A 22,511-nucleotide genomic window follows, 5' to 3' on the forward strand; every position below is an offset into this window, starting at 1 on the left:
AAGCGCTATATAAATAAAGGTGACTTGACTGACTACATGGATATTAAAATCACCAACAACAAGGACTTTATCTGCAGCTAGTACTAATTCTGATAGAAAATCGGCAATCTCTTTGATAAAGTCTGTATTGTGCCCTGGTGGCCTGTATACAGTAGCCAACACAAATGTCAACTTATATAATGTTACGTAAAGCACCATCACTTCGAAGGAATTATATTTGAAAGACTTCTGGCTGATACTGTAAATATTACTATAAATTACAGCAACACCTCCCCCTTTTCCTTTCTGTCGAGGATTGTGTCGATAATCATAACCTTGAGGACTAGACTCATTTAGACTCATCCAGTTTTGTGTCCTTAAACGCTTGTTTTTTGGGTCGACAGCTTATAAAAACTTCTGGGTTTTTGGTTCTGTATTTTTTAGCTTGTTTGCTGCACACCTTGTCACATAGCAGCTTTTAGACATTGTTCTGTTTTTTGTTATAAGTCAGATATGACAATGAGGCAGCCTCACACAATACAAAGTCAATGGAGACGGTTGGATCGTTTTCCCCCTGGTGGGCGTGGTTTTCAGATTATGACGCATGTCGCTCTGTCTCTATAGTAACTATTTACCTTATTCCGCCACTCCCACTTTTACTTATACTTCGCTCTTCCACATTTTGTCATCCGACTTCCGCTAAACTGAAGCGGCACATCCGGTAGCTAGATCAGTAGTTAGAAGATTGTTTATAGCGACCTATAACTTTAGCGAAATGACAAATAACATTAATGCCGTAAATGTTTTAAATTGGGAGCACGGAGAAAACTTTATACGACGATCAGATGGTCTCATATCATCATTGTTAACGTGGGTAGATGATATGAAAAAGTGGCCAGGGGTAACCAACAGGGATTGTCAAGAGTTGGAGCAGCATGTAGAGGGTGTAGGTGAAGAAGACTGGAATTATTTTAAATAATTTTTGGTAAACAAGAGATAACTTTGTGATTTGTATTTTAGAAAATGTATAATTTAATATAAGTTGTGATAAAATCAGTTGTAAGAGTTTGTTGTCATCAGGAAGCTAGAGACACCTTTTACTGAGGTGTACTTTCATGTAGAGGTAATATTTCACCATTTAATGTTCATATGCAATAAACCAAGATAGAATTAATTTGCAAACTTGACATATTCCATTTAAATCAGAAGACTTAATTAATTTAAGATTTAAGAGCTCAAATTATATGGTTTTAATTAAAAAAAATACTGACAGATAAAATATGGCAAACAAAACAAAAAAAAAAACTTCACAACTGATCATATTGTAAATGTTTATAGAAATAATTTAGATCTGATCACATCTGGTCACATTGTAAAGGTTTATAAAAATAACTACATACACTATTTAAACTGATTATTTAAATCAAAACCACAGCACAGACAAACGTGGAACGCACCTACAAATCAACACTTATTCCTCCTCTACATCAGAAATTATACTGCTTAGAAGGTTACACAGGGCAAATTCTCTAAATTTTATCAATTTTAGGGGTGAGGTTAATTGGAACTGTTGTAAGAAAGGATTTTGAAGTTTTTTAGTCATATCACCCGCTCAACATGGCAATGTGCATAGTGTCGGTGGTGTCTTCTGAGAGTTGCATGCCTCTCTTGTTGAATGCTGGAATGACAAGTTTCATCTTCCTTTCATAGAGGAGATCGGTAATGGTGAAGCCTCTGTCTGCAATTATTTCATCGCCTGGACGAAGGTAAGCCTGAATTTGCAGTTTTGAATTTATCACAACACCAGGCTTTGAAACACCAAAACTTTCAGCAAGATCACCCTGCAATAAATTAAGACGCAGCTCCATCAGAGTCATCAGGAGCTGATCCCAAGTGTGTAGCTGGAAGCTGTTGGTATATGTATTGGTAAGGGGGTTCAGCGACTGAATGAATGGTGGTTGTTTCTCAGCAGAGTTGTGTACAATGGTGCCAGCTCAACGCATTGTGTTCTCATATCAGATGTAGGTGGCTTCAGATTGAGTTGTGATTTTGAAGTGTAGTTGTGGTCAGAGACAGATGGTTCCTCCTATTGTGTTTCTGCATCACAGTTCAGGGGCATGTGGATGTGATCATCCTCACAGTTGTCCACTGCATCACTGACACATCTGGCCTGCTATCATCTGCAATCTCTGTAATTTACAGGAATAATGTAAGCTACTGTAAGGCTGTAATGTACCATAATACTATAGTAAATATGTACCATTGTACAATCGTAAATATGAAATATATAGGTGGGCAAGATTTGTTGTATTTTGTTAACTGCTCATTACTGATCTCACATTCATTGAACGGACTTCACAAATCTAACTTTAGCAGGGGCGCCGTTGGCACGGGGGACGGGGGGTCAGGACCCCCACAGTTTTGAAAAGATAGAAGTCGACCCCGCACTTTTGATAAGGGCTGCTTCAATTAGTCACACTATATCATCTTTTAGCTTAGGATATTTTCTTTCAAATGAGACCATTTTCACATTTCTGTGAGCTTCCGTTCGTAAATAATCAGCTGTTTTGTTGCGGATGTGAACAGGAAATGCGCTCTCGAACGGAGAAACACGCGATCTCCAAACCATCGATCAAAGCGTGCTAACGTTTTAGGACAGGTCGATGGTACATAAACATGCCCGAACGTTAGCGTCTGTCAATCAAGCCAAACCGTCCATTCAGAAACCGAGAAATTTGACACTTTAAGGTAAGGAGGCTGATCTCTCAGGTTGACGCGCAAGCTGGCTTGACTGAAGTTTTCGTGAGGATTTATAGTTTATGGCCTGTTTTGATTTCGGTAATTACATCTTGAAAGGCAAAAGCATTGATGGCCTCTATAAAAGAGATATCTGAAATAGAAACGAAAGTGATATTTGCCTCATCCAGTGGAGGACGCACGAGAGGAGATCTGTGCGTTTAATTGGTATGTGTATACTGTAATACTTAATTTACAATGCTTATCAATGGCGTGCACTTTGATCGTGAAAGTGAAAGTGCCTTTTGCGGTCGCATCGCGGTGCTTCCGTGTTCCCTATGTGAACGTGAGCTCCAGTCCATTACAATTTAGAGCGGTTAAGGCCCGGGTATACTTCATTTCCCGCGTTCCGTTCAGTCTCGCGCGAGCCTTTCAGAGAAACTCCTTTGCCCATGAGCGCGGAAAGACCGAGCCATTTTCGTAGCCGAGCCATTTCTCGAGGTAAGGGTGTTCTTCAGTCGGCTTCCCGTCCATGAAATGGTATGAACACACATAAGGGCGCTTGGGTAGGCACTTCAAGTTTAGTGCCTTCAGCCATTGCCTCAGGTGCTCCTCATCTTAAGGTGGTGGGTGTAAATTATAAAGTGCACTGCAACACTCCATCCGCTTCACATTGTATTCGTAACATCGTTGATGCAATTGTTCTCTCTTCTTAATCTAATTGCTATGTCACGGTGGTTGGAGGAAGGCAGACACAGACGAAGATAATAAATCCAAAATACTGGTTTTAATGATGAATCCAACAGGCAAAAGACCTGGGCCCATATTTATCAAGGTTCTCAAAGTGCCATTTTAGCCTTAAAGGATTAGTTCACTTTCAAATAAAATTTTCCTGATAATTTACTCACCCCCATGTCATCCAAGATGTTCATGTCTTTCTTTCTTCAGTCGAAAAGAAATTAAGGTTTTTGATGAAAACATTCTAGGATTATTCTCCTTATAGTGGACTTCAATGGCCTCCAAACGGTTGAAGCTCAAAATTACAGTTTCAGTGCAGCTTCAAAGGGCTTTAAATGATACCAGAGGAGGAATAAGGGTCTTATCTAGTGAAACGATTGGCCATTTTCGAAAAAAAAAAAAAAAAAAAAACATGGAAATGTATATACTTATATACATATATATATATATATATATATATATATATATATATATATATATATATATAGTACAGTCCAAAAGTTTGGAACCACTAAGATTTTTAATGTTTTTAAAAGAAGTTTCGTCTGCTCACCAAGGCTACATTTATTTAATTAAAAATACAGTAAAAAACAGTAATATTGTGAAATATTATTACAATTTAAAATAACTGTGTACCATTTAAATATATTTGACAAAATAATTTATTACTGTGATGCAAAGCTGAATTTTCAGCATTGTTACTCCAGTCTTCAGTGTCACATGATCCTTCAGAAATCATTCTAATATGCTGATTTGCTGCTCAATAAACATTTATGATTATTTTCAATGTTGAAAACAGTTGTGTACTTTTTTTTCAGGATTCCTTGATGAATAGAAAGTTCAAAAGAACAGCATTTATCTGAAATACAAAGCTTCTGTAGCATTATACACTACCGTTCAAAAGTTTGGGGTCAGTAAGAATTTTTATTTTTATTTTTTTGAAAAGAAATTAAAGAAATGAATACTTTTATTCAGCAAGGATGCATTAAATCAATCAAAAGTGGCAGTAAAGACATTTATAATGTTACAAAAGATTAGATTTCAGATAAACACTGTTCTTTTGACCTTTCTATTCATCAAATAATCCTGAAAAAAAATATTGTACACAAATATTTTTTACAATTGTACACATTAAATGTTTCTTGAGCAGCAGATCAGCGTATTAGAATGATTTCTGAAGGATCATGTGACACTGAAGACTGGAGTAATGATGCTGAAAGTTCAGCTTTGCCATCACAGGAACAAATTACTTTGTGAAATATATTCAAATAGAAAACAGTTATTTTAAATTGTAATAATATTTCACAATATTACTGTTTTTTTACTGTATTTTTAATTAAATAAATGTAGCCTTGGTGAGCAGACGAAACTTCTTTAAAAAACATAAAAAATCTTAGTGGTTCCAAACTTTTGGACTGTACTGTATATATACTATATCGCCTTCCAAGTACTACCGTACTTTCGTATTCTTCAAAAAGCTTACACTGCATGTCCTACGCCTTCCCTATTCTACTTACGGAAAAAAAATTGAACTGGCACTGAGTTCATTCTGTAAGTTTTGGCGGAAGCACTTGGAACCCGATCATTGTTTAAATAAAGCATATACATTTACATTTTTTTCAAAAATGACCGATCATTTCACTAGATAAGACCCTTATTCCTCGTCTGGTATCATTTAAAGCCCTTTGAAGCTGCACTGAAACGTCTCGGTTACAAAGGTAACCCTCGTTCCCTGAAGGAGGGAACGGAGACGTACGTCGGACAGACCGACGAATGGGAATCTCGCCAGAGAGGCCAATCTACTTCGAGTGTAACTAAACGAGCCAATGCACATTGGCATGCAATCATCTGCATCAGCTGCTCGCCTCGCAGCGCGGGTATATAATGAGCAGCAGGTGCGTTGCATCTTCAGGTTTTCGCTGAGGAGCCGAACTAAGCAGGCGGCAGCACAGCAGGACAACAACTGTGGCGACGGGACGTACGTCTCCGTTCCCTCCTTCAGGGAACGAGGGTTACCTTTGTAACCGAGACGTTCCCATTCAGTCGGTCACGTTCGACGTCTGTTAGCGAGGCGCCACGAGCCAGCGCCCAGGAAGATGCTACACCTCTCGTGGAGTGAGCATGCAACCTGAGCGGGCAGGGCACGCCCTGAGCTTGGTAAGCCAGGGCGATGGCATCCACTATCCAGTGGGCCATCCTCTGCTTGGAGACAGCCTTTCCCTTCTGCTGGCCTCCGTAACAGACAAAGAGCTGGTCTGAGGTCCTGAAGCTTCGAGTTCTGTCTATGTACAGTCGCAAGGCGCGGACTGGACAGAGCAAAGCCAGGGCTGGGTCTGCCTCCTCCGAGGGCAGCGCTTGCAGGCTCACCACCTGGTCCCTGAAGGGAGTGGTAGGAACCTTGGGCACATAGCCAGGCCGGGGTCTCAGTACCACGTGGCTGTCACCCGGCCCGAACTCTAGGCATGATTCGTCGACCGAAAATGACTGCAGGTCCCCTACCCTCTTGATAGAGGCCAATGCAACCAGCAGCAAAGTCTTCATAGACAGAATCTTTAAATCTGCCGACTGCAAAGGCTCAAAGGGAGCAATCTGGAGTGCTCTTAGCACCAGAGCGAGGGCCCAAGAGGGTATGGAGGGGGGACGAGGAGGATTTAACCGTCTCGCCCCCCTAAGGAACCTGACGACCAGGTCGTGCTGACCAACAGATTTGCCATCTATGTGGTCGTGGTAAGCGGAGATAGCAGCAGAATGGACTTTGAGGGTGGAGGGGGACAGCCTACGCTCCAACCCTTGCTGCAAGAAGGAAAGCACGACACGGATCGAGCATCTTCGGGGGTCTTCTCGGCGAGAAGAGCACCACTCGACGAACAGGTTCCACTTCGAGGCATAGGCACGTCTCGTAGACAATGCACGAGCCGAAGTGATGGTGTTAAGTACCTCGGGGGGTAAGTCACCTAGAACCTCCGCGTCCCGTCCAGGGAGTGCCCCGTCTCTGAGAAAGAAGGTCCTTCCTCAGAGGAATGGGCCAGGGAGGGGCTGTCGCGAGGAGTGAGAGTTCTGGGAACCAGGTCCGGTTGGGCCAGTAGGGCGCAACTAACAAGACCTGCTCCTCGTCCTCCCTGACTTTGCACAGGGTCTGTGCAAGTAGGCTCACTGGGGGAAACGCATATTTGCGCAGGCCCCGGGGCCAGCTGTGTGCCAGTGCATCTGTCCCGAGTGTTCCCCGGTCAGAGAGTAAAACAACTGGCAGTGGGAGGTTTCTGGTGAGGCAAACAGGTCTACCTGAGCCTCTCCGAACTCTCTCCAGATCAGCTGAACCACCTGGGGGTGGAGTCGCCACTCTCCTGGCAGCGCAGCTCGTGATAGCTCGTCGGCCACACGGTTGAGCACACCGGGAACATGAATGGCGCGAAGCGACCTCAGATGCTTCCGACTCCACAGGAGGAGATGGCGGGCGAGTTGCGACATGCGACGGGAGCGTAGACCACCTTGATGGTTGATGTACGCAACGGTCGCAGTGTTGTCCATACGGACCAGTACATGCTTGCCCCGTAGCAGGCCTTTGAGGCGGCCCAGAGCAAGACGTACTGCCAGCAACTCGAGGCAGTTGATGTGCCAATGCAGATGGGGTCCCGTCCAAACCCCTGACACTGCATGCCCGTTGTACGTGGCACCCCAGCCGGTGGCAGAAGCATCTGTGAACACCACAGCATGCCGGGACACCTGTTCTAGGGGCACTCCTGCCCGGAGAAACAAGGGGTCCGACCACGGACTGAAGGTTCGGCGGCACTCCTGAGTGATTGGCACCCGGAACGTGCCGCGTTGCCACGCCCATCTCGGGACTCGGCCGTGAAGCCAGTGCTGAAGCGGTCTCATATGAAGCAGACCGAGCGGTGTTACAGCCACAGCAGCCGCCATATGCCCCAGGAGCCTCTGAAAGAACTTCAGTGGGACCGCTGTCCTGCCATTGAATGTATTCAGGCAGTTCAACACCGACCGAGCACGTTCCTCTGTGAGGCGTGCTATCTGCTCGACCGAATCCAACTCCATACCGAGAAAAGAGATCCTCTGCACCGGGGCGAGTTTGCTCTTTTCCCAGTTGACCTGAAGCCCCAACTGGCTGAGGTGTCTGAGCACCAAATCCCTGTGTTCGCACAACTGATCCCGGGACTGTGCTAGAATGAGCCAGTCGTCGAGATAGTTGAGGATGCGAACACCCTGTTCTCTCATGGGAACAAGGGCTCCCTCCACGACTTTGGTGAAGACGCGGGGAGACAGGGCCAGCCCGAAGGGTAGGACTCTGTACTGATATGCCTGACCTTCGAACGCGAACCGCAGGAAAGGCCTGTGCCGCGGAAGGATCGAGACATGAAAGTACGCGTCCTTCAGGTCGATCGCTGCAAACCAATCCCGGGGACGGATGCATTCGAAAATGCGTTTCTGCGTGAGCATCTTGAACGGTAGCTTGTGAAGGCTCCGATTCAAGACTCGCAGATCCAGGATCGGTCGTAACCCGCCACTTTTCTTGGGTACAATGAAGTAGGGACTGTAGAACCCTGACCTCATATCGGCTGGAGGGACCGGCTCTATCGCATCCTTCGCCAGTAGGACTGCGATCTCCGCACGCAAGACAGGGGCATCGACATCTTTCACTACAGTGAAGTGGACGCCCCTGAACCTGGGGGGACGCCGGGCGAACTGAATCGCGTAGCCGAGCCTGATGGTCCGAATGAGCCAGCGGGACGGACTGGGGAGCGCTAACCAGGCTCCCAGAGACCGCACCAGCGGGACCAGAGGAACCACAGGCGCACCCGCAGCGGGGCAGCGAGGTGGAACGCAGGGACGCGGCCCGGGAGGCTCTCTCTGCGAGGCGGCCCGAAGCGGCGTCACAGTGTGCTGTGCAACACTTACCTGCTTCCACGGGTGGACAGAGGGAGCAGTCGAGGCTTTGACTGCCTGCTGCTCGCTGCTGTCCGCTGGCGACAGAAGAGGGGGATGAGAGTGGTGAGGTTCTTGCCCTCCCACTGCTCTCCGAGCCCTCTTCGGACCCGGAGATAGAGGAAACTGCTCTTTTATTGAGAATTTGGGTACCGCTGGCTGCTGGGCCAGCGGCGGAACAAAAACAGAAGGAAACAAAAGATTCTCCACCCGGCCCTCCTCCGGGGGAAGGAGCGGTGCGGTCACCACCTCCTGTAGAGCAGTCCCCTCCATCTCCGGGTCGCCCGTCCTAGGGCCGCTTGGACTTGGCCTTGCCACCCTTCTTCTAGGGGGGCGCCCTCGGCGACGGGCAGTCTGAGGTGCTTTTGTACAGTCGAGAACTGTTGGGCAAAGTTCTCGACCGCGTCGCCGAACAGGCCGGTCTGGGACACGGGGGAATTAAGAAACCTGACCTTGTCGGTATCCCTCATGTCCGCGAGACACAGCCAGAGATGGCGCTCCTGGACCACAAGTGTGGACATCGCACGACCCACTGACCGCGCCGTAACCTTCGTCGCACGAAGCGCGAGGTCCGTCGCGGCACGAAGTTCCTGAAGAACTTGTGGGTCATGACCACCCTCGTGCAGATCCTTCAGTGCCTTGGCCTGATGGACCTGCAACAACGCCATAGCGTGTAGGGCAGAGGCAGCTTCCCCACAGGCCTGGTAAGCCTTGCCGGTAAGATCCGACGAGTGCTTACAGGCCCGGGAAGGGAGAGACGGCTCCCCCCGCCAGGTGGAGTTAGGGCACAGTTGCATAGCAACGGCCCGTTCCACAGGGGGTATGCGCGTATAACCCTTCGCTGCCCCGCCGTCAAGGGTGGTGAGGGAGGAGGACCCACCGACACGGTTTCGGGCAGTAAAAGGTGCCGTCCACGTGCCAGTGAGCTCTTCATGCACCTCCGGGAAGAAAGGCACTGGGGTGGGGGGCTGAGAACCAGCCCTTGCCACCCCGAGATACCAATCGTCCAACCTCGAGGGTTCGGGACACGGTGGAGGATTCCACACGAGCCCGACCCTGTTGGCGGCCCGGGAAAGCATAGCCATCATTTCCGGGTCTGAATCGGGCACAGTTGTCACTCCCGAGGGAGGCAGCTGCGCCGAATCGTCATCCCCAGAAGCGTCAGGCTCACCCTCCGATGCAGCGATCGACATCCGGTCGTCTTGGGGAGCTCCGAAGGATACGGATGGTACACACCTCTGGGGTGGTCCACCGCGCTCCCCCGGCAGCTCTACCGGCTGCGGAGTGCAGGAGGGATGAGGGTTCCTAGGGGGTTGGTTCCCCGAAGGAAACGCGCTCACCGTGATCCTCAGGTCACCAGTGCCGCCGCCCGCAGCAACCCTCTGAGGAGGATTGGAACGAGGCAGCGGCACTGGGACTCCGCCCCTTTGCAGGAACTGGAGTCTAGACCGCAACTCCGAGACGGTCATCTTCCCACAATGGGTACATGACTCGTCCACAAACGCCGCCTCAGCGTGCCTTAAGCCCAAGCACGCGATACAGCGTTGGTGACCATCCCGAGGCGCCAGGCAACGACCGCATCCAGCAGCACACAAGTAGAACGACATCTTTAAAAAGACGCGAACTACTCGTGTAAGCTCTTTCAGGGACTAACTCTCTCAGTGCCGAAGCACGCAGGGGAAAGCCGCTGCAGCACAGACAGGGAATGTGCAGCCTGTCGTGTGCACTCTCTTTGCAGACGCTGCTCTTACCAGCTGTAAGAACAGCCTTTTAGCGCTCTTAAAGCGCACCGTCACCAGCCGTGAAAACGGCCTTCACGCTGATACACAGCTTTTTTTTTTGCTCAAATAAAAAAAGGCAAAAACGAAAGCAAAGAAGAAAAAATCGGCCCCGCTGCTGTGCTGTTCCTCCTGCACCGGACGAGAAGAGCAGTCAGAGAGAGAGCTGGCTCGTTGAAGTCCGTCTTCAAACACTCGCTCGTAGAAACCACCGTGTTTGCTCAGTAGTTCGGCTCCGAAGCAAAAAGCTGAAGATGCAACGCACCTGCTGCTCATTATATACCCGCGCTGCGAGTCGAGCAGCTGATGCAGATGATTGCATGCCAATGTGCATTGGCTCGTTTAGTTACACTCGAAGTAGATTGGCCTCTCTGGCGAGATTCCCATTCGTCGGTCTGTCCGACGTACGTCGAACGTGACCGACTGAATGGGAACTGTAATTATGACCTTCAACTGTTTGAAGGCCATTGAAGTCCACTATGGAGAATAATCCTGGAATGTTTTCATCAAAAACCTTAATTTCTTTTCGACTGAAGAAAAAAGGAAATGGACATCTTGGATGACATGGGAAAATTATCAGGAAAATTTTATTTGAAAATGAACTAATCCTTTAAGTGCTGAGAATTCATGAAATTTACTCCTACTTTCAAACTTAAGTATAAAAGCAAGTTATCAAATTTCTTAAAGCTAAGAATCACTCTTACTCTCTCAGTTTTTTAAGACCGCTCAAGAGGTCTCTCAAGTGGTTAGGAGTTGCCAGTAGGGGCTTGTGATGGCTCTGAGGAGACAGAGACGTGCACAAATCTTTCAGGGGAGCAGGAAGGTTTTTGAAATATTTGACGATGAGCAATTAATCAAACTGTATCGTTTGGACAGACCAGGCATCATCTTTGTCACCACTGATTAATGTTGGGCTGAATTGTTAGACCAATTCAGCAAATAGTAGCGCTTCTTCCTTGAGCTAGTTTGGTTTTCTTTCAGAATCCATGGTGGCTGATTATATCATAAAATCTAGGCTACATATAGGCAGGTCAGTTAACAGCACACCAGTTTAAAATTTGCAATTAAAACATGGTGGAAAACATGTTTATCTTTCCTTTCCAATGTGTATATCATAATGTATTCTTTTTAAAATTCTTTATTGTCAAATGTGTGTTGAATGTAAACTCCTCTTAGGAATTTTACCATTCAATGTGAATTTATCTGAGAAAATTCTTAAATAAGGAAATCTGTTCAGTGATTGGTCCATGCCCAAGTCATCATCCAAAATCCCGTTTGTGGCACAGTAAAGTGTTGTGAATCATCTCTAAGACTGACACATTTAAGATTTAGTCCTTCACTTCACTTAAATTATGACTGAGATGCTTGATAACTAAGTTAAGCACAGCTTTAAGTCAAGATTTTTTTTACTCTTAAGTCAATTCTTAGCAGTGTTCTTGTGAGGCTTGATAAATACAGGTCTAGGTGCAACACACATTTACATGGACGGTAAACAGACAAGGAGTGACTTAACAGGAGGGAATTATATGTGCACAAACACATATAAGAGGCCCCCCGAGAAGGCGTGACCTCACGCCGTGGAAGGAAGATGGAGGCAGCTTGAGAGGAGGCAGCGGATGCTTGGCGATGTCCGGTCCAAGGGGAGCCGACGGTCCAAGGGAGTCTGGCGAGGACGAATGCTTGATGGTCGACACCGGAGTCGAGGGGAGGAAGAGTGTAGGTGCAGGAGCCAGGTCGACGGATCGAGGCGGGACAGAGCACGACGAGGCTGGAGGCAGAGCCATGGGCTCGTAACGCCCAGCAGGAGTAGGCTCCCAGCAGGACCATGTAGGCTCACCACTGAGAGGAGGATGTGGTGACACGGTGGGACTGATGGGAGACGATGATGACTGGGTGGTAGGCTTGGCGGTGGTCTGGAAATGAAGCGTCGCACAAAACCCCCCAAAAAACAGAGTGTCCTTGATGGCAGTTAGTAGAGGTGGTGAGAAAGAGAGGCTGGGTGGGGATAACAGGACTGATGAAGAAGATTCAGATACGGGTTCAGATTTAGAAGAATTCCAGGGAAATACGGAATTGATCTCACCACACTCCATTAAACTGTCTAGCAAGTCCAGCCGGTGCTCGCTTTCAGTGGTGGGAAAGAGGGCGGGGCTCGCTTCCATCCCCTCAAACTCCAAGAGGCCTCCCACGGCGATGTACTGTGATGACGGCTCACACCCCTGGTCAGACTCTCCCTGTTGCTTCAGCTCCGGGGCTACAGTGGGTACGGAAAGTATTCAGACCCCCTTAAATTTTTCACTCTTTGTTATATTGCAGCCATTTGCTAAAATCATTTTTTTTCCCCCATTAATGTACACACAGCACCCCATATTGACAGAAAAACACAGAATTGTTGAAATTTTTGCAGATTTATTAAAAAAGAAAAACTGAAATATCACATGGTTCTAAGTATTCAGACCCTTTGATCAGTATTTAGTAGAAGCAGCCTTTTGATCTAATACAGCCATGAGTCTTTTTGGGAAAGATGCAACAAGTTTTTCACACCTGGATTTGGGGATCCTCTGCCATTCCTGCTTGCAGATCCTCTCCAGTTCTGTCAGATTGGATGGAAAACGTTGGTGGACAGCCATTTTTAGGTCTCTCCAGAGATGCTCAATTTAAGTCAGGGCTCTGGCTGGGCCATTCAAGAACAGTCACGGAGTTGTTGTGAAGTCACTCCTTCATTATTTTAGCTGTGTGCTTAGGGTCATTGTCTTGTTGGAAGGTAAACCTTTGGCCCAGTCTGAGGTCCTGAGCACTCTGGAGAAGGTTTTTGTCCAGGATATCCCTGTACTTGGCCGCATTCATCTTTCCCTCGATTGCAACCAGTCGTCCTGTCCCTGCAGCTGAAAAAAAAACCCACAGCATGATGCTGCCACCACCATGCTTCACTGTTGGGACTGTATTGGACAGGTGATGAGCAGTGCCTAGTTTTCTCCACACATACCGCTTAGAATTAAGGCCAAAAAGTTCTATCTTGGTCTCATCAGACCAGAGAATCTTGTTTCTCACCATCTTGCAGTCCTTCAGGTGTTTTTTAGCAAACTCCATGCGGGCTTTCATGTGTCTTGCACTGAGGAGAGGCTTCTGTCGGGCCACTCTGCCATAAAGCCCCGACTGGTGGAGGGCTGCAGTGATGGTTGACTTTCTACAACTTTCTCCCATCTCCCGACTGCAACTCTGGAGCTCAGCCACAGTGATCTTTGGGTTCTTCTTTACCTCTATCACCAAGGCTCTTCTCCCCCGATAGCTCAGTTTGGCCGGACGGCCAGCTCTAGGAAGGGTTCTGGTCGTCCCAAACGTCTTCCATTTAAGGATTATGGAGGCCACTGTGTTCTTAGGAACCTTAAGTGCAGCAGAATTTTTTTTGTAACATTGGCCAGATCTGTGCCTTGCCACAATTCTGTCTCTGAGCTCTTCAGGCAGTTCCTTTGACCTCATGATTCTCATTTGAAGGTGTAGAACCATCTCAAGGATCAGAAGAAATGGACAGCACCTGAGTTAAATATATGAGTGTCACAGCAAAGGGTCTGAATACTTAGGACCATGTGATATTTCAGTTTTTCTTTTTTAATAAATCTGCAAAAATGTCATCGATTCTGTGTTTTTCTGTCAATATGGAGTGCTGTGTGTACATTAATGAGGAAAAAAATTAACTTAAATGATTTTAGCAAATGGCTGCAATATAACAAAGTGTGAAGAATTTAAGGGGGTCTGAATACTTTCCGTACCCACTGTATGTTGTGTTCCGTCATCCGTCATCCTGTTAATTTGTGGAAATGACAAGTAACTCCTTGAACTGTACTTATGATAGTTTCAGTGGAGCACTGGTTATTTGGAGCATGTTATTATCTTATACCTATAATTGTTGCTCAGTTAGGTACACTGTAAAGGCCTGTACACACAGGGACTAATATTGTGCGTGATTATCGCCGACATTTAACGCCTCGTGACTAAACAAAGGGCGCCAGTGTGAGTGTGCACACAGACATGAAAAACGGCAGACGTAAAAGTGTCATTTAAAAAAAACAAAAAAACGCCTCGGGTTCATTTTGACGTGCCGCGTTAAAAACGGGACCAATGAGACTGGCACTTTTGTTCACGTTCCTGGAGCTGCTGAAGTTACAGTAAAACACAACTTGGTGGTGCTCAAGCACAAAACGGTCTTGCCTAGCACACACTGATACCAAGACAACGAAGAGGAAGTAAGTAGACGAGGAAGACCCCTACAAACTATCCCTGCGTCTCAAACAGCTCCCTAACTTCCTAGGTCATGTATCAGTATACCGTGTAAATGAATGTGGCTGACTCCCTAATCAGTGCCCTGACTACTGAACTAGAGAGCTGATTGAGATGCACGCTATGGGTGCTCTGCCAGTTCTTGGCCACACCAATAGATGTGTATTATTTTTGTATTTTTACTGTTATTGTCTTTTACATTCAAGAAATATATTTGAGAATGTCTGTTTCATAAATATGTTTATTTGCACTACTGTTCACTTGCACTACTGTCATTGTGACTTATTTGCACTACTATTTCTGACTACCATCTCTCATATGTCATATGCCATATATGCCATTTTTTTTCAGCATTGAAATCTTATTTAAATTTATTACTTTATTAACAATATCATAAATATGTTTATTTGCACTACCGTTAAGCACAAGCGCCATATACTGTCAGGGAGTGAATTTGCACGTTCACTCTGCACATCGGCAGTGAAAATCACTTAGGTATGAACACAAAAAACGTTGGCGATAAACATGTGCGATATTCGTCCCGGTGTGTACAGGCCTTAAGACTTTTTTTTTTTTAATTTTCTGCCAGGACATTACATGTTAAGTTGTAACCCTGTGAAACCCTAAAACACAAAATGCAATGCGTAATTTAAAACACAGGTATAACACCTGTGAAAAAGTAATATGGATAATTCCTTCATATTGTGCACTATTTTTACAGAATTTTCTTAGAGTGTAGCACATGACTAACCAATGCACTGCCTAAAACTGTTTTTGCTCAAAATAATATTTTTTATGTGTATACTACTCAAAAACGCAGTTTTGTGTCATGGCTACGCGAAGACATCACAATGTCATTTTGCAACTTTTAGAAACAAATCGACCCACCTTTAGCAACTTCCATTGAAAATTACTTGGCAACACTGATTATATGTTTCACCTCTTCATGTTTCCATTAGAAGCTGTTGCTCACAGGTTTTTAGGCTATCCATTTTTGCATAATTGATTCTGTGATCAATCCTGTGGTCTGTTTAAGAATGCCGTGAACGTGCACTTATCCCAACTATCTAAACCTGTCTTGACATATCTGCACAAACTAATCCTGGCTCAGCAAACCTGCAACGGACTAAGCCAGGATGCGGTGATTAAACTAGGTCAAGCCACGCTTTTTCTGTTATCCTGGCTTTCTTAATTCTATGTTTGTGCAATACCCCTTGGGTGTCCCAGATACCCACAATATTATCCTCAGGTGAAAAGGTTGATGCCTACTGGACCAAAGATAGATGCCATTCCTCCACAAAAGCACATTTAAACAGAATGTCATGAAATAGTTATGTGTCACCTAACAACAACCTACACATCCCAGCATAAACGCTCTTGTTATTAATGTGGTTATGTTCACAAACCACTATAATTAATTTGAATAGGTAAGCACTGTTTTGTGATTTGGCATGACAGCAAGTTCGAAAAATAAATAGCCAAACCATTGTCTTACCTAATGCAGTAAAAAATAAGCTATCTTCAAATTTTGAATGAATTATATATCGCCTAGAAAGCGTGGATAAAAGTGTTCCCTTTATAATCACTAAGCTGTTACTCATCTTAATTCATTGTGATCTCACAAAGTTCTGCTAATCGATTAAGCTGACTGTACAATGATAGGCCTATCTTATTTAGCCTACATAATATCTTTTGTTTTTTTTTGTTAAAAGTTAAATAACGAAAGGATTTGAGTGTGCAGATCTCAGCAGTGGACAAAAACTCAGGCATTTTGGCCAATGCATTTAAGAAATTCAACAAAAACTGTTTATATTAGTTTTGATACACATGAGCACAATCACCAAATCTGTTTATGTTTATCAGTTTATGATGAGACAGAGCATTAGCGAGAGTGAAGAATTCAGTCAGAATTCCGAGTTCAGCTCGCGCACTGAACAAAACTCTGGCGTTTCAACGATGACTAATCTGAATGCCTATGATTGGCCATTGCAATTATAATCTCAACAGAATCGTGTGTGATTGGTTATAGTGCTGTAAAACACGTAAAAAGTACAGTATAGTGCAACTTGAGAGATCTATATATAATGCCGCAATCGACACTTTCACTTCATTTTCACTTTATTACTAGATTTAGTTTAAATGTGTAGGTGCATTTTTGGCCAAGCCACGGCTAGGGGAAGGCTAAGCCTTTCACAAGCTCCGCCTATGTCTGACTGCATATGATGCCTAAGAATTATAGTTACCTGACCTCAGTCAGAACCCCGCCTAAGAGTCTCAGTCAAGACATCTCGTCCCCTTTTGAACACTATCACTTGGGAATAAGGTCTTTGGGTGTTCCCTAACTTGCTGCAGAGCAAAAAAACAGACAGACTCCAGACTATGCCTTAGAATATGCTTTAATTACAGCCGGAGGACCTCATATTTATCACAGAGAATCACCCCAGCAAAAAGAATACAGCAGTTTATATAGGATTGGAGCATGGGAAAGCATTCTATTATATGTCAAACCCTTCTGTTACTAGGTAAAGCATGATCTGCCCAAATCATGTTTATTAGTTCATTGGTTACTCGATTTTTTGGGGCTATTATATTTAGATAGTTGTCTAGCAGAGGATGATTAAACAACTCCAAAAACAGAGATCTACAGCAGATGAGCATGGCCAACTAAGTGTGGGAAGAATTAACTTAAAGAAAATCTGTATGAACGAGTCGTCTCATTCCATATGATTGCACTGCAAGTGGCAAAAAATTACTTTTGTTTTATACTGTATATTTTCCCATGTGAATATCCATTTGATCCTTGTGAGGCCACTATGGCTGTTGGTTTTGTAAAATGTTTGTTCAGCGTAACAGAGGTTTTGGGTTCTAATCTGCCCTTTTGTAATCTATGTTATTTTTTTCTCATTAAAGCCAAAGATGTTCATCAGTGATTGTATATTAAGAGCAGGGACACGTTTATGTGCTATGGGTTTTGTGATTTCACTGGAACGAATAGAGGCTCCGGCTGCAACAGCGTTAAAGGGTTAGTTCACCAAAAAATTAAAATTATGTCATTTATTACTCACCCTCATGTCGTTCTACACCCCTAAGACTATTGTTCATCTTCGGAACACGAATTAAGATATTTTTGTTGAAATCCGATGGCTCAGTGAGGCCTGCATCACCAGCAATGGTTCTTCCTCTCTCAAGATCCATAAAGGTACTAAAACATATTTAAATCAGTTCATGTGAGTTCAGTGGTTCAATCGTAATATTATAAAGCGACTAGAATATTTTTTGTGCGGCAAAAAAACAAAATGACAAAATGACTTTTTAACTATATCTAGCGATGATTGATTTCAAAACACTGCTTCGGAGCGTAACAAATATTTTGTGTCGAATCAGTGATTCGGATCGCATGTCAAACCGCCAAAGTCATGTGATTTCAGCAGGTTTGGCGGTTTGACATGCGATCCGAATCACTGGTTCAATTTGTAAAGCTCCGAAGCTTCATGAAGCAGTGTTTTGAAATCAGCCATCACTAGATATTGTTAAAAGGTTGTTATTTTGGGTTTTTTTTGGCACACAAAAAATATTCTCATTTATGGCTCTTGAAAGAGGAAGTACCATTGCTTTCAACGCAGGCCTCACTGAGCCATTGGATTTAATCAAAAATATCTTAATTTGTGTTCAGAAGATGAACGAAGGTCTTCGGGGGTGTGGAATGAGTGTGAGTAATAAATTACATTATTTTCATTTTTGGGTGAACTAACCCTTTAAGCGATAGACTGAAGCGCTCGTCTGTGTGAAGACTGCGCAATGTGCACAAGCGATAAGAGAACACTACATGCGCCACATGATTTCAAAAACAACACATCCCAGCACAAACAAATGAATTGCTAATCAACTTTTTTGTGTGAAAAATCAAACATTTTTTGTGTGCAAATCCACCAAAAATTAGGAATCATAGGAACCAGTGGTAAATTACTCTGATGTCATAACTGCATCATTCTATTCATTGTGTACTATCTTATGAAGCTGTTTTGTACTGATTTTGTTGTTGTTGTAACCAGGTTCTGTCATTTAGAAACATAGCTTTTCCTGTCCTAATGACACATATCTTTACCTTTCATTCCAGCCTGATTATGGTAGCTGCTTGCATCTCAGCCTACCTAATGGAAATGTCTTGCTGGATGAATGACCTTCACCTTCAACTCAACCTTGACAAGACAGAACTGCTTGTGGTTTCAGCCAGTCCATCCTTGCTGTGTGATCCTGCAGATTTGCCTTGTACAACATCAGGAAGTTCAGGCCATTACTATCGGAGCATGCTAAGCAACTCCTTGTCCAAGCTCTTGTTCTATCCAGACTGGACTATCGTAATTCTCTCCTGGAAGGCCTTCCAACATGCTGTCAAACCTCTCCAACTGATCCAGAATGTAGCAGCCAGAGTGGCCCTTAACGAGACGTTATTTAAAGGTAGCCCTATACTTAAACTCACTAAACTCAGACTTGTGTGCCCTCCAGAAGCTTGAGATCTGCAAGTGAACAGTACCTTGTGGTGCCAACCCAAAGAGACACAAAATCACTTTCACCTTTACCTTGACTTCTTCCTGCTGGTGGAATGACCAGCCCATCTCCACCCATTTTCCAGAAACTGTTAAAGATGCATCTTTTTTTGTAAACACTTCACCCAATGATACTAATCTTTAATTAAAAAAAACAAAAAAAACAAACAAAAACATGCTATGTGTACTGTGCTAGACTAACTGGGGCTTGTCACTACACTTGTTGCTTTTATTGTTCTCTGTATAAATGTAATTGTAAATGTATAAAATAATAACAGTAATATTACAGTATAAAGAGTATACAGCAATTGCATTGTTCTAAATGATATACTAAGCTTATATTTTCTATAATTTACATATCCTGACATGCAGTGTTTCTGTACAATGACTAATACTGTGCTACTAATGTGCAGGTTCCTTTGATTAAAAGTATGTATTCTGTACTTATACATTTTGTTAATTCAACAGAAATTGACTGTAAATGTTGCTATTTCTAAGTACTTAATTTAGAGATTGGTCAAAGAAGTTGTGAGATTGGATTTGTAAAAATTAAAATTAAAATTTTAAATATACAAAACATTTGTTTTTGAATTTATGTACTTTTGTGTTTTTATAAATCATTTCTTTGTTATTGTAGATGGAAAAACTATATTTTAAAAGTAAAGTACTGTAGATAGACAAAGCATTATTATAAAATAAAACCTTAAATTTACACAGATTAACCTGAAAGTTAGTTGTTTTCTATGTAATTTGACATTATTTGATAACGCTGCTCCACTACTGCGTAGACTCGGCCTGCAAGTTAACTACTGTGAACTCTCTGGTTCCAAGATGTCAGTGCCATATGTGGACATTGGCTGCTTCACTTCTCTACAATGAAAGAGAGTGAAAGGTGCGTCGTCCATTTTTTTGTTACAGTCTATAGTTTCAACAGAACCCGTTCAGCTCTCGAGGGACATGAATGCACACTTTGTGATGTGATCACTATTTCTGACTCTCTCTTGAGGGGTGAGAGTTGAGCACCTGCAACCCGCGGTTCGGCTCCCGAGGCCACCATAGCGGCAATGCAGATTGATCGTGGGGGTTGTAGGCATAGCGTGGGAGCAGTCTGATGGGAAGTCTTTTCCCTTTCGGACTTTCCTGCTAGCTCTGATATTTTCATGTGATTAAGGTGGGATGTCTAATTCTGAGGAATTGGATGCAGAGTGAGATGAAGCATATGTTATTAATAAATCCATCCCCTCTGCTTTCCACACACAGGTGAAGGTTGTACTATCTCCTGAAGCAGATCTAGTCATCCGTGCCACAAATCACACGGCTAATGAAATTGGGCATTAATGGTTTTGATATAGATATCATGGGGATGCATCTGTAATAAGGAGGAAAATTCTTTTTCCTTGATGCTTTCAAATCTGGGAGCTGTGACTCTCAGTCAGCAGCTTCCAGGAGATATGTTCCAGTTTGTGAGGGTAACCCCCCTCCAGTGTGAAAAATGCTGAGGTTGGGGTTTGGCTTAATGGACCTGCTTGATAGCTCCCTTATAGGAGAGCAGTTTCAAATGGCTGTAGCTAGCACTTAGCAGGCTCCCCTTGGTAAGTGAGAGTAGAGTAGAACCCTTCCTCATTGCTGAGGGTTTTGAAGTAGGGTCCTCCACTCCCCTGTGAGCTGCTGAAGCAGGGTTCGAGCTGCTTCCCCAGGATTCTGGGGTCTTTAATTAAGGCTGGCTCCCTTGTGGCTTCCTTGGGGTTGAACCTCTCTTCTGTTGAGGCTCCCACTTGGAGAGGCAGCAACATCAGGAATGGTATCCACCGAGGGTTTGTAACAACTGAATGTTGCGCCATTGAGCTTAGTGATCTCCCTTTAACTAGCAAGTTCTCTGGGTTGAATGTTGACTAGAACCCTCCCCACATTGTTAAGGTGTTTCAGTAGGGTCCTCTGCTCCCCACTTGTTACGTGTCGGTGTTGAAGAGATGAAGCGTTCACGGACTTCCACAATTAAATGGGTTTATTAATACAACGAAGAGAGACAACATCCAAACACTACATATAACATATAAGAACAGACAAGGAGTGAAGGGAGTGAGTCCATATATATAGGGAGTGCTGACGAGGGAGTCCAGGTGTAGATGGTCAGTGATGATGGGGAGATGACGAGGGAAGTGAGTGCAGGTGTGGATAACAGGAGGATTATGGGAATAGTAGTCCAGGAGACAAGGGATCTGTGACATTACCCCCCCTCCCGGTAGGCGTGGCCTCACGGCCTAGGTGATACAACGGGGAGGGGGGGTGGGCGCCCTGGAGACCTCATGCTGGTGCAGGGAGAGGAGTGGACTGGAGTGGACTGGAGTGGAGGTCTCCAGGGCGGGTCCATGAGCCATGGCGGGTTAGGAGTCCTGGGCAGCCATGGCGGGTCAGGTGCAGCGGGCTGCCACGGTGGGTCAGGAGACGTGGGCTGCCACGGCGGGTCAGGTGCAGCGGGCAGCCACAGTGGGTCAGGAGACGTGGGCTGCCACGGCGGGTCAGGAGACGTGGGGTGCCATGGCGGTGTAGGAAGCCCACCCACATGTGTGGCGCCCACATGTACCCCACCCACAGGTACCTGCCCCCCCCCCCCCCCCCAAAAAAAAATACTTTGGGAGGTTTAGGGAAGTCTTGGGGAGACCACGGAGAGGAGTGGATTTGTGGGCTTGAGTGGGCTCGGAGAGGGCAGGAGCAGGCTCTTGACAGGCTGGAGCGGCTGGCTCGGCGGCGGCAGGAACGGCTGGCTCGGCGGCGGCAGGAACGGCTGGCTCGGCAGAGGAGCATGGAGCGTCTGGCTCAGCGGCTGAGACTGGAGATACTGGCTCGGCGGAGACTGGAGATACTGGCTCGTTGGCAGCTACTGGAGCTGAGGGCTCGGCGGCGGCAGCTGGAGCAGAGGGCTCGGCGGCGGCTGGAGCGGCATGCTCGGCAGCGGCTGGAGCAGAAGGCTCCGCGGCGGCTGGAGCGGCAGGATCGGCGGCGTTTAGAGGGGTCCAATCCATCCCCTCATAAACAATTAAAACCCCCACTGGCACTGGAGTGGGCTCAGCGGGGTCTGGAAAGGGCTCCGTGGAGACTAGAGCTGATCTTCTCTTCCGAGGAAGACGGAGGTTGATAGATTGGCCAGGCTGCCCGTGTTTCTGGAAGGACTGGACGAGAGGGACATTTAACATCCTGAACCTCTTGGACAAAGAATTTGGAGCCGTTTAAATACAAAATTAAATTTATAGAATCAGTTAAGGAAACATAATCGTCAGGTTCATAAAAGCAAATTGTGTCCTCGTCCAGTCCATCCAAAAACAGGGCGATCAACTGAGCATCCGACCAATCTGTCAAATAAGCGAGCTCTACGAACTCCTCCACATACCTCTCCAGTGAACGACCAACCTGGAAAAGTCCAGCGAGCCGTTCCGCCGCAGATGTTGGTGTGGTGGAGGTGGTGAAGGAGTGGGGAGCCACAGCTTGGAGAAAAAGTCCCATCTTAAATTGTGGAGGT

The sequence above is a fragment of the Megalobrama amblycephala genome, linkage group LG14 (genome assembly GCF_018812025.1).
Source record: "Megalobrama amblycephala isolate DHTTF-2021 linkage group LG14, ASM1881202v1, whole genome shotgun sequence".
Classification (NCBI taxonomy): domain Eukaryota; kingdom Metazoa; phylum Chordata; class Actinopteri; order Cypriniformes; family Xenocyprididae; genus Megalobrama; species Megalobrama amblycephala.